The sequence below is a fragment of the Carassius gibelio genome, chromosome B22 (genome assembly GCF_023724105.1).
Source record: "Carassius gibelio isolate Cgi1373 ecotype wild population from Czech Republic chromosome B22, carGib1.2-hapl.c, whole genome shotgun sequence".
NCBI lineage: Eukaryota > Metazoa > Chordata > Actinopteri > Cypriniformes > Cyprinidae > Carassius > Carassius gibelio.
Window position 1 is genome coordinate 40190756 of NC_068417.1, and position 11616 is coordinate 40202371.

At 40.0% G+C, this 11616-nt stretch overlaps 9 non-coding genes and 5 pseudogenes across 9 annotated transcripts; all 14 read left to right on the forward strand.

Moving 5' to 3' along the window:
- Window positions 1–2153: 2153 nt before the first annotated feature.
- On the forward strand, window positions 2154–2262 carry LOC128007040 (uncharacterized; annotated as a pseudogene).
- Window positions 2263–2624: 362 nt separating this feature from the next.
- On the forward strand, window positions 2625–2743 carry LOC127994922 (5S ribosomal RNA). Its single transcript, XR_008167888.1, has one exon. It is a non-coding gene; the product is annotated as a 5S ribosomal RNA (ribosomal RNA).
- Window positions 2744–4695: 1952 nt separating this feature from the next.
- On the forward strand, window positions 4696–4814 carry LOC128007410 (uncharacterized; annotated as a pseudogene).
- A 358-nt stretch (window positions 4815–5172) lies between these two features.
- LOC127994928 (5S ribosomal RNA) lies at window positions 5173–5291 on the forward strand. Its single transcript, XR_008167894.1, has one exon. It is a non-coding gene; the product is annotated as a 5S ribosomal RNA (ribosomal RNA).
- Window positions 5292–5822: 531 nt separating this feature from the next.
- Window positions 5823–5941, forward strand: LOC127994923 (5S ribosomal RNA). Its single transcript, XR_008167889.1, has one exon. It is a non-coding gene; the product is annotated as a 5S ribosomal RNA (ribosomal RNA).
- Window positions 5942–6441: 500 nt separating this feature from the next.
- On the forward strand, window positions 6442–6560 carry LOC128005276 (5S ribosomal RNA). Its single transcript, XR_008177933.1, has one exon. It is a non-coding gene; the product is annotated as a 5S ribosomal RNA (ribosomal RNA).
- Window positions 6561–6927: 367 nt separating this feature from the next.
- LOC128006836 (uncharacterized) lies at window positions 6928–7046 on the forward strand (annotated as a pseudogene).
- A 221-nt stretch (window positions 7047–7267) lies between these two features.
- LOC128003592 (5S ribosomal RNA) lies at window positions 7268–7386 on the forward strand. Its single transcript, XR_008176313.1, has one exon. It is a non-coding gene; the product is annotated as a 5S ribosomal RNA (ribosomal RNA).
- Window positions 7387–7896: 510 nt separating this feature from the next.
- LOC127994924 (5S ribosomal RNA) lies at window positions 7897–8015 on the forward strand. The gene has a single exon (XR_008167890.1). It is a non-coding gene; the product is annotated as a 5S ribosomal RNA (ribosomal RNA).
- A 498-nt stretch (window positions 8016–8513) lies between these two features.
- LOC127994358 (5S ribosomal RNA) lies at window positions 8514–8632 on the forward strand. Its single transcript, XR_008167350.1, has one exon. It is a non-coding gene; the product is annotated as a 5S ribosomal RNA (ribosomal RNA).
- A 371-nt stretch (window positions 8633–9003) lies between these two features.
- Window positions 9004–9122, forward strand: LOC128007176 (uncharacterized; annotated as a pseudogene).
- Window positions 9123–9343: 221 nt separating this feature from the next.
- LOC128005858 (5S ribosomal RNA) lies at window positions 9344–9462 on the forward strand. Its single transcript, XR_008178497.1, has one exon. It is a non-coding gene; the product is annotated as a 5S ribosomal RNA (ribosomal RNA).
- Window positions 9463–9831: 369 nt separating this feature from the next.
- Window positions 9832–9950, forward strand: LOC128007177 (uncharacterized; annotated as a pseudogene).
- Window positions 9951–10171: 221 nt separating this feature from the next.
- Window positions 10172–10290, forward strand: LOC128005859 (5S ribosomal RNA). The gene has a single exon (XR_008178498.1). It is a non-coding gene; the product is annotated as a 5S ribosomal RNA (ribosomal RNA).
- Window positions 10291–11616: the final 1326 nt, after the last annotated feature.

The window sequence follows — 11616 nt, forward strand, 5'->3', positions numbered from 1 at the left end:
TTCCAAAAAATAGAGTAAATGCCCGATCTCTGAATATTAGCAGGTTTGGGCCTGGTTAGTACATGGATGGGAGACTGCCTGGGAATACCAGGTGCTTTAATGTTTTTGGAAAATTTCACTAATTATATAATAATCTTTCATTAAAAAAAAGAAAAAAGAGTCAATGCCCGATCTCTGAATCTTAGCAGGTTTAGGTCTGGTTAGTACTTGAATGGTAGACCGCCTGGGAATAACAGGTGCTGTAAGCTTTTTGGAAATTTTTCACTTAGTATATAATAATTTTGCCAAAAAATAGAGTCAATGCCCGATCTCTGAATCTTAGCAGGTTTAGGTCTGGTTAGTAATTGAATGGGAGACCGCCTGGGAATACCAGGTGCTGTAAGGTTTTTGGACATTTTTCACTTAGTATACACTGTGTGCAGAATTATTAGGCAAATGAGTATTCTGACCACATCATCCTCTTTATGCATGTTGTCTTACTCCAAGCTGTATAGGCTCGAAAGCCTACTACCAATTAAGCATATTAGGTGATGTGCATCTCAGTAATGAGAAGGGGTGTGGTTTAATGACATCAACACCCTATATCAGGTGTGCATAATTATTAGGCAACTTCCTTTCCTTTGGCAAAATGGGTCAAAAGAAGGACTTGACAGGCTCCGAAAAGTCAAAAATAGTTGGATATCTTGCAGAGGGATGCAGCACTCTTAAAATTGCCAAGCTTCTGAAGCGATCATCGAACAATCAATCGTTTCATTCAAAATAGCCAACAGGGTCGCAAGAAGTGTGTGGAAAAACCAAGGCGCAAAATAACTGCCCGTGAACTGAGAAAAGTCAAGCGTACAACCGCCAAGATGCCACTTGCCACCAGTTTTGCCATATTTCAGAGCTGCAACATCACTGGAGTGCCCAAAAGCACAAGGTGTGCAATACTCAGAGACATGGCCAAGGTAAGAAAGGCTGAAAAACAACCACCACTGAACAAGACTCACATGCTGAAACGTCAAGACTGGGCAAAGAAATATCTCAAGACTGATTTTTCTAAGGTTTTATGGACTGATGAAATGAGAGTGAGTCTTGATGGGCCCGTGGCTGGATCGGTAAAGGGCAGAGAGCTCCAGTCCGACTCAGACGCCAGCAAGGTGGAGGTGGAGTACTGGTTTGGGCTGCTATCATCAAAGATGAGCTTGTGGGGCCTTTTCGGGTTGAGGATGGAGTGAAGCTCAACTCCCAGTCCTACTGCCAGTTTCTGGAAGACACCTTCAAGCAGTGGTACAGGATGAAGTCTGCATCCTTCAAGAAAAACATGATTTTCATGCAGGACAATGCTCCATCACACGCTTCCAAGTACTCCACAGCGTGGCTGGCAAGAAAGGGTCTAAAAGAAGAAAAACTAATGACTTGGCCTCCTTGTTCACCTGATCTGAACCCCATAGAGAACCTGTGGTCCATCATGAAATGTGAGATTTACAAGGAGGGAAAACAGTACACCTCTCTGAACAGTGTCTGGGAGGCTGTGGTTGCTGCTGCACGCAATGTTGATGGTGAACAGATCATAACACTGACAGAATCCATGGATGGCAGGCTTTTGAGTGTCCTTGCAAAGAAAGGTGGCTATATTGGTCACTGATTTGTTTTTGTTTTGTTTTTGAATGTCAGAAATGTATATTTGTGAATGTTGAGATGTTATATTGGTTTCACTGCTGAAAATAAATAATTGAAATGGGTATATATTTGTTTTTTGTTAAGTTGCCTAATAATTATGCACAGTAATAGTCACCTGCACACACAGATATCCTCCTAAAATAGCTACAACTAAAAACAAACTAAAAACTACTTCCAAAAATATTCAGCTTTGATATTAATGAGTTTTTGGAAATCAATGAGAACATGGTTGTTGTTCAATAATAAAATTATTCCTCAAAAATACAACTTGCCTAATAATTCTGCACTCCCTGTATAATAATTTTGCCAAATAATAGAGTCAATGCCCGATCTCTGAATCTTAGCAGGTTTAGGTCTGGTTAGTACTTTGATGAGAGACTGCCTAGGAATACCAGGTGCTTTAAGCTTTTGGGCCTTCTTTCCTACTTATATAATGTACTGGCGATTAGATTGGCTGGTCTTTAAATAGCCCTCTCTTTGCAGCAGTCTTCGCTTACGTCCATACCAACCTGGCTATACCCGATCTCGGAAGCTAAGCAGGTTTGGGCCTGGTTAATACTTGGATGGGAGACCGCCTGGGAATACCAGGTGCTGTAAGCTTTTTGGACATTTTTCACTTAGTATATAATAATTTTGCCAAAAAATAGAGTCAATGCCCGATCTCTGAATATTAGCAGGTTTGGGCCTGGTTAGTACATGGATGGGAGACTGCCTGGGAATACCAGGTGCTTTAATCTTTTTGGAAAATTTCACGAATTCTATAATAATCTTTCATTAAAAAAAAAAAGAGTCAATGCCCGATCTCTGAATCTTAGCAGGTTTAGGTCTGGTTAGTACTTTGATGAGAGACTGCCTAGGAATACCAGGTGCTTTAAGCTTTTGGGTTTTCCTTCCTACTTATATAATGTACTGGCGAATAGATTGGCTGGTCTTTAAATAGCCCTCTCTTTGCAGCAGTCTTCGCTTACGGCAATACCAACCTGGCTATGCCCGATCTCGTCTGATCTCGGAAGCTAAGCAGGTTTGGGCCTGGTTAGTACTTGGATGGGAGACCGCCTGGGAATACCAGGTGCTGTAAGCTTTTTGGACATTTTTCACTTAGTGTATAATAATTTTGTCAAATAATAGTCAATGCCCGATCTCTGAATATTAGCAGGTTTGGGCCTGGTTAGTACATGGATGGGAGACTGCCTGGGAATACCTGGTGCTTTAATCTTTTTGGAAAATTTCACGAATTATATAATAATCTTTCATTAAAAAAAAAAAGAGTCAATGCCCAATCTCTGAATCTTAGCAGGTTTAGGTCTGGTTAGTACTTGGATGGGAGACCGCCTGGGAATACCAGGTGCTGTAAGCTTTATGGACATTTTTCACTTAGTATATAATAATTTTGCCAAATAATAGAGTCAATGCCCGATCTCTGAATCATAGCAGGTTTAGGTCTGGTTAGTACTTTGATGAGAGACTGCCTAGGAATACCAGGTGCTTTAAGCTTTTGGGTTTTCTTTCCTACTTATATAATGTACTGGTGATTAGATTGGTCGGTCTTTAACCCTCTGGGGACGGATTAGGCGGTACCGCCCAAAATGGCATACTTTTACAAATGTGTAGTTATCTCAAAAACTATTAATGCTAGAGAGATGCGTTTTTTTTTTTTTTTGCCGTCTTCCTCAGATTCCGCTGAAAACAGCGGTGTCCAGTTTGTATATTAAACACTTCCCTTATTGCGCAATACCACTGCGTAAACAGGCCAATGAAAACGATTGTGCTAGGCAGATTCAACACGCAACAGCCAATGGAAAAATTGCCGCTGGGAGGAGTCTTTTTCTAACCCAATCAGAGGAAGGTTATGTCTTCTAGCGATTCAGAGGACTCTGTAGCTCTGCTGTAGCCTTGTAAAAGCTGGCTGGACTAAAGTAAAAGACATGTAATCAATAAGCGTTCAGAGAATCAGCATCAGGGTGGAGAAAGCAGAACGCGATCGGAGTGTTACAGAGAGCGATCGGAGTATTAGCGAGCACAAAGAGCTAAATTCGAGCGATCGGAGAATCAGCATCACGTGGAGAAAGCAGAAATTGATCGGAGTGTTAGCGAGCACAAAGAGATAAATTCGAGAGAGATACAGCATTATTACAGAATTGTTTTATCAAAATGGCAAGCAGTAAAAGATTTACGGCAGAACAAGCTCTGGAACAATTACTGGAAAGGCCTGGAGAGGCCTTGCTTTGCTCACTGGCATGCCTAGGACTGTTTTTAAAAAAAGTTAATTATTTAATTGTTCTTTACACATTTGATTAAACAATAACACATTTCTGTCAAGCAAAGAGTTTGAAAAAATATATTTTCTTTGTTCAAAAACTGTTCTATATTGTGTGTTTTTCAGTAATAAATGACAAAAATCTAATTTTCGTTTTTGAAATTCTCTAGTTTATTGTAAAATTTTTCACTCATACTTCCTTTATATAAACATATTGCATGCATGCTTATGGTAGCTTAGGGTCTTCTGAATCCATAGATACCAAACACAGGGTGTTTCATCTCCTTTACATATGATTTATAAGCCCAAATATAAAAATAGAGAAAACAGACCAAAAAGGGCTTAGTCCCAAAAATAAAAAAAAACGCCTAGGACTGTTTGTAAATAAAGTTAATTATTTAATTGATCTTTACACATTTTATTGAACATTAACCCATTTCTGTCAAGCAAAGAGTTTGAAAAATATATTTTTGGGTCAAAAACTTTTAACTATTGTTGTGTGAGGTAGGATTTTCAGTAATAAATGACAAAAATCTCATTTTCGTCTTTGAAATTCTCTAGTTTATTGTACAATTTTTCACTCATACTTCCTTTATAAACATATTGCATGCATGCTTATGGTAGCTTAGGGTCTTCTGAATCCATTGATGCCAAATACATGCTGGTCCATCTTCATTACATATGGTTTATAAGCCGAAATGTAAAAATAGAGAAAACGGTCCAAAAAGGGCTTAGTCCCCTAAGGGTTAAATAGCCCTCTCTTTGCAGCAGTCTTGGCGTATGGTCATACCAACCTGGCTATGCCCCATCTCGTCTGATCCCGGAAGCTAAGCAGGTTTGGGCCTGGTTGGTACTTGGATGGGAGACCGCCTCGGAATAACAGGTGCTGCAAGCTTTTTGGAAATTTTTCACTTAGTATATAATAATTTTGCCAAAAAATAGAGTCAATGCCCTGATCTCTGAATCTTAGCAGGTTTAGGTCTGGTTAGTACTTGGATGGGAGACCACCTGGGAATACCAGGTGCTGTAAGCTTTTTGGACATTTTTCACTAAGTATATAATAATTTTGCCAAATAATAGAGTCAATGCCCGATCTCTGAATCTTAGCAGGTTTAGGTCTGGTTAGTACTTTGATGTGAGACTGCCTAGGAATACCAGGTGTTTAAGCTTTTGGGTTTTCTTTCCTACTTATATAATGTACTGGCGATTAGATTGGCTGGTCTTTAAATAGCCCTCTCTTTGCAGCAGTTTTCGCTTACGGCCATACCAACTTGGCTATGCCTGATCTCGTCTGATCTCAGAAGCTAAGCAGGTTTGGGCCTGGTTAGTACTTGGATGGGAGACCGCCTGGGAATACCAGGTGCTGTAAGCTTTTTGGACATTTTTCACTTAGTATAAAATAATTTTTCCAAAAAATAGAGTAAATGCCCGATCTCTGAATATTAGCAGGTTTGGGCCTGGTTAGTACTTGGATGGGAGACCGCCTGGGAATAACAGGTGCTGTAAGCTTTTTGGAAATTTTTCACTTAGTATATAATAATTTTGCCAAAAATAGAGTCAATGCCCGATCTCTGAATATTAGCAGGTTTGGGCCTGGTTAGTACATGGATGGGAGACTGCCTGGGAATACCAGGTGCTTTAAGCTTTTGGAAAATTTCATGAATTATATAATAATCTTCCATTAAAAAAAAAAAAAAAAAAAAAAAAAAAAAAAAAAAAAAAAAGAAAGGGTCAATGCCCGATCTCTGAATCTTAGCAGGTTTAGGTCTGGTTAGTACTTTGATGAGAGACTGCCTAGGAATACCAGGTGCTTTAAGCTTTTGGGTTTTCTTTCCTACTTATATAATGTACTGGCGATTAGATTGGCTGGTCTTTAAATAGCCCTCTCTTTGCAGCAGTCTTCGCTTACGGCAATACCAACCTGGCTATGCCCGATCTCGTCTGATCTCGGAAGCTAAGCAGGTTTGGGCCTGGTTAGTACTTGGATGGGAGACCGCCTGGGAATACCAGGTGCTGTAAGCTTTTTGGACATTTTTCACTTAGTATATAATAATTTTGTCAAATAATAGTCAATGTCCGATCTCTGAATATTAGCAGGTTTGGGCCTGGTTAGTACATGGATGGGAGACTGCCTGGGAATACCAGGTGCTTTAATCTTTTTGGAAAATTTCACAAATTATATAATAATCTTTCATTAAAAAAAAAAAAAGAGTCAATGCCCTGATCTCTGAATCTTAGCAGGTTTAGGTCTGGTTAGTACTTGGATGGGAGACCGCCTGGGAAAACCAGGTGCTGTAAGCTTTTTGGACATTTTTCACTAAGTATATAATAATTTTGCCAAATAATAGAGTCAATGCCCGATCTTTGAATCTTAGCAGGTTTAGGTCTGGTTAGTACTTTGATGAGAGACTGCCTAGGAATACCAGGTGCTTTAAGTTTTTGGGTTTTCTTTCCTACTTATATAATGTACTGGCGATTAGATTGGCTGATCTTTAAATAGCCCTCTCTTTGCAGCAGTCTTTGATTACGGCCATACCAACCTGGCTATGCCCGATCTCGTCTGATCACGGAAGCTAAGCATGTTTGGGCCTGGTTAGTACTTGGATGGGAGACCACCTGGGAATACCAGGTGCTGTAAGCTTTTTGGACATTTTTCACTTAGTATATAATAATTTTGCCAAAAAATATAGTCAATGCCCGATCTCTGAATATTAGCAGGTTTGGGCCTGGTTAGTACATGGATGGGAGACTGCCTGGGAATACCAGGTGCTTTACTCTTTTGGAAAATTTCACGAATTATATAATAATCTTTCATTAAAAATTAAAAAAAAAAAGAGTCAATGCCGATCTCTGAATCTTAGCAGGTTTAGGTCTGGTTAGTACTTCGATGAGAGACTGCCTAGGAATACCAGGTGCTTTAAGCTTTTGGGTTTTCTTTCCTACTTATATAATGTACTGGTGATTAGATTGGTCGGTCTTTAAATAGCCCTCTCTTTGAAGCAGTCTTGGCTTACGGTCATACCAACCTGGCTATGTCCCATCTCGTCTGATCTCGGAAGCTAAGCAGGTTTGGGCCTGGTTGGTACTTGGATGGGAGACCGCCTCGGAATAACAGGTGCTGTAAGCTTTTTGGAAATTTTTCACTTAGTATATAATAATTTTGCCAAAAAACAGAGTCAATGCCCGATCTCTTAATCTTAGCAGGTTTAGGCCTGGTTAGTACTTTGATGAGAGACTGCCTAGGAATACCAGGTGCTTTAAGCTTTTGGGTTTTCTTTCCTACTTATATAATGTACTGGCGATTAGATTGGCTGGTCTTTAAATAGCCCTCTCTTTGCAGCAGTCTTCGCTTACGGCCATACCAACCTGGCTATGCCCGATCTCGTCTGGTCTCGGAAGCTAAGCAGGTTTGGGCCTGGTTGGTACTTGGATGGGAGACCGCCTCGGAATACCAGGTGCTGTAAGCTTTTTGGACATTTTTCACTTAGTATATAATAATTCTGCCAAAAAATATAGTAAATGCCCGATCTCTGAATATTAGCAGGTTTGGGCCTGGTTAGTACTTGGATGGGAGACCGCCTGGGAATAACAGGTGCTGTAAGCTTTTTGGAAATTTTTCACTTAGTATATAATAATTTTGCCAAAAATAGAGTCAATGCCCGATCTCTGAATATTAGGAGGTTTGGGCCTGGTTAGTACATGGATGAGAGACTGCCTAGGAATACCAGGTGCTTTAAGCTTTTGGAAAATTTCATGAATTATATAATAATCTTCCATTAAAAAAAAAAAAAAAAAAAAGAAAGGGTCAATGCCCGATCTCTGAATCTTAGCAGGTTTAGGTCTGGTTAGTACTTTGATGAGAGACTGCCTAGGAATACCAGGTGCTTTAAGCTTTTGGGTTTTCTTTCCTACTTATATAATGTACTGGCGATTAGATTGGCTGGTCTTTAAATAGCCCTCTCTTTGCAGCAGTCTTCGCTTACGGCAATACCAACCTGGCTATGCCCGATCTCGTCTGATCTCGGAAGCTAAGCAGGTTTGGGCCTGGTTAGTACTTGGATGGGAGACCGCCTGGGAATACCAGGTGCTGTAAGCTTTTTGGACATTTTTCACTTAGTATATAATAATTTTGTCAAATAATAGTCAATGTCCGATCTCTGAATATTAGCAGGTTTGGGCCTGGTTAGTACATGGATGGGAGACTGCCTGGGAATACCAGGTGCTTTAATCTTTTTGGAAAATTTCACGAATTATATAATAATCTTTCATTAAAAAAAATAAGAGTCAATGCCCTGATCTCTGAATCTTAGCAGGTTTAGGTCTGGTTAGTACTTGGATGGGAGACCGCCTGGGAAAACCAGGTGCTGTAAGCTTTTTGGACATTTTTCACTAAGTATATAATAATTTTGCCAAATAATAGAGTCAATGCCCGATCTCTGAATCTTAGCAGGTTTAGGTCTGGTTAGTACTTTGATGAGAGAGTGCCTAGGAATACCAGGTGCTTTAAGTTTTTGGGTTTTCTTTCCTACTTATATAATGTACTGGCGATTAGATTGGCTGATCTTTAAATAGCCCTCTCTTTGCAGCAGTCTTTGATTACGGCCATACCAACCTGGCTATGCCCGATCTCGTCTGATCTCGGAAGTTAAGCAGGTTTGGGCCTGGTTAGTACTTGGATGGGAGACCACCTGGGAATACCAGGTGCTGTAAGCTTTTTGGACATTTTTCACTTAGTATATAATAATTTTGCCAAAAAATATATAGTCAATGCCCGATCTCTGAATATTAGCAGGTTTGGGCCTGGTTAGTACATGGATGGGAGACTGCCTGGGAATACCAGGTGCTTTAATCTTTTGGAAAATTTCACGATTTATATAATAATCTTTCATTAAAAATTAAAAAAAAAAAAAGAGTCAATGCCGATCTCTGAATCTTAGCAGGTTTAGGTCTGGTTAGTACTTTGATGAGAGACTGCCTAGGAATACCAGGTGCTTTAAGCTTTTGGGTTTTCTTTCCTACTTATATAATGTACTGGTGATTAGATTGGTCGGTCTTTAAATAACCCTCTCTTTGAAGCAGTCTTGGCTTACGGTCATACCAACCTGGCTATGTCCCATCTCGTCTGATCTCGGAAGCTAAGCAGGTTTGGGCCTGGTTGGTACTTGGATGGGAGACCGCCTCGGCATAACAGGTGCTGTAAGCTTTTTGGAAATTTTTCACTTAGTATATAATAATTTTGCCAAAAAATAGAGTCAATGCCCGATCTCTTAATCTTAGCAGGTTTAGGCCTGGTTAGTACTTTGATGAGAGACTGCCTAGGAATACCAGGTGCTTTAAGCTTTTGGGTTTTCTTTCCTACTTATATAATGTACTGGCGATTAGATTGGCTGGTCTTTAAATAGCCCTCTCTTTGCAGCAGTCTTCGCTTACGGCCATACCAACCTGGCTATGCCCGATCTCGTCTCATCTCGGAAGCTAAGCAGGTTTGGGCCTGGTTGGTACTTGGATGGGAGACCGCCTCGGAATACCAGGTGCTGTAAGCTTTTTGGACATTTTTCACTTAGTATATAATAATTTTGCCAAAAAATATAGTCAATGCCCGATCTCTGAATATTAGCAGGTTTGGGCCTGGTTAGTACATGGATGGGAGACTGCCTGGGAATACCAGGTGCTTTAATATTTTGGAAAATTTCACGAATTATATAATAATCTTTCATTAAAAAAAAAAAAAAAAAAAAGAGTCAATGCCGATCTCTGAATCTTAGCAGGTTTAGGTCTGGTTAGTACTTTGATGAGAGACTGCCTAGGAATACCAGGTGCTTTAAGCTTTTGGGTTTTCTTTCCTACTTATATAATGTACTGGTGATTAGATTGGTCGGTCTTTAAATAACCCTCTCTTTGAAGCAGTCTTGGCTTACGGTCATACCAACCTGGCTATGTCCCATCTCGTCTGATCTCGGAAGCTAAGCAGGTTTGGGCCTGGTTGGTACTTGGATGGGAGACCGCCTCGGCATAACAGGTGCTGTAAGCTTTTTGGAAAATTTTCACTTAGTATATAATAATTTTGCCAAAAAATAGAGTCAATGCCCGATCTCTTAATCTTAGCAGGTTTAGGCCTGGTTAGTACTTTGATGAGAGACTGCCTAGGAATACCAGGTGCTTTAAGCTTTTGGGTTTTCTTTCCTACTTATATAATGTACTGGCGATTAGATTGGCTGGTCTTTAAATAGCCCTCTCTTTGCAGCAGTCTTCGCTTACGGCCATACCAACCTGGCTATGCCCGATCTCGTCTCATCTCGGAAGCTAAGCAGGTTTGGGCCTGGTTGGTACTTGGATGGGAGACCGCCTCGGAATACCAGGTGCTGTAAGCTTTTTGGACATTTTTCACTTAGTATATAATAATTTTGCCAAAAAATATAGTCAATGCCCGATCTCTGAATCTTAGCAGGTTTAGGTCTGGTTAGTACTATGATGAGAGACTGCCTAGGAATACCAGGTGCTTTAAGCTTTTGGGTTTTCTTTCCTACTTATATAATGTACTGGTGATTAGATTGGTTGGTCTTTAAATAGCCCTCTCTTTGCAGCAGTCTTGGCTTACGGCCATACCAACCTGGCGGTGCTAGTGAGTCACTGGTAAACAGGAAGTGTTTGGCTGCAGAGGGTGAGAGAGGCTCACCAAAACTTGTTTGTTATTAGTTTTGTTTTGTTTTTTGGATAATGTTTAGAGGTAAAATAATTGTTTGAAGTTATTTTTGTTTAGTTTTATCACTAATCAGCAGCCTTGAGCTGTCTGGTTAGTGGTTTATATTTTTTGTCTTTGCACGGGTGGAGAAAATGGACATGAGTACAATGGACGGACATAAAGAAACGGACTTGGAAATGGCACGAGAAACAGGTAGACAACATAATCAAGGAACGGATAAAGGATTACAAGAAGATAATGGGAAAAATAAGATGGAGAGAAAAAGAATATATGCTAAGGAGGCGACCGTAACTATTGATATAACAGAGGTGCAAAATGGAGGAGCTGAAGATATTATTAAAGCTATATCGGAGAAGGTGGGAGTAGGAAAAATCTTAGTTGTAAGACCAAAACAATCTGGACTATATGATGTTACTTTGGACAAAGAAGACATTTGTGATGAACTTGTAAATGGAGTAGAAATCAAAGGAAAACTGTGTGAAATAAAAAGGCTACAGAACAGGGAGTACGTTGTCTCCTTTATGCATTTGCCAGCTTACCTAGATGACGCGGATATTTTGGACAAGCTAGAGGGCTGGAGAGTAATTCCTACCTCTCAAATAAGGAGAAGGTGCTATCCGGGAACTGACATTGAGGATGGTACAAGATTCATAAAGGTGAAATTCCCAAGAGAAGTGGCATCTTTATCCTACAGTACACGCTTTGAAACAACGGAGGGAACACAGCACTTTAGGATTATCAATCAATCAATCAATCACCTTTATTTATATAGTGCTTTAAACAAAATACATTGCGCCAAAGCACTGAACAACATTCATTTGGAAAACAGTGTCTCAATAATGCAAAATGATAGTTAAAGGCAGTTCATCATTGAATTCATTGATGTCATCTCTGTTCAGTTGAAATAGTGTCTGTTTTAATTTGCAATCAAGTCAACGATATCGCTGTAGATGAAGTGACCCCAACTAAGCAAGCCAGAGGCGACAGCGGCAAG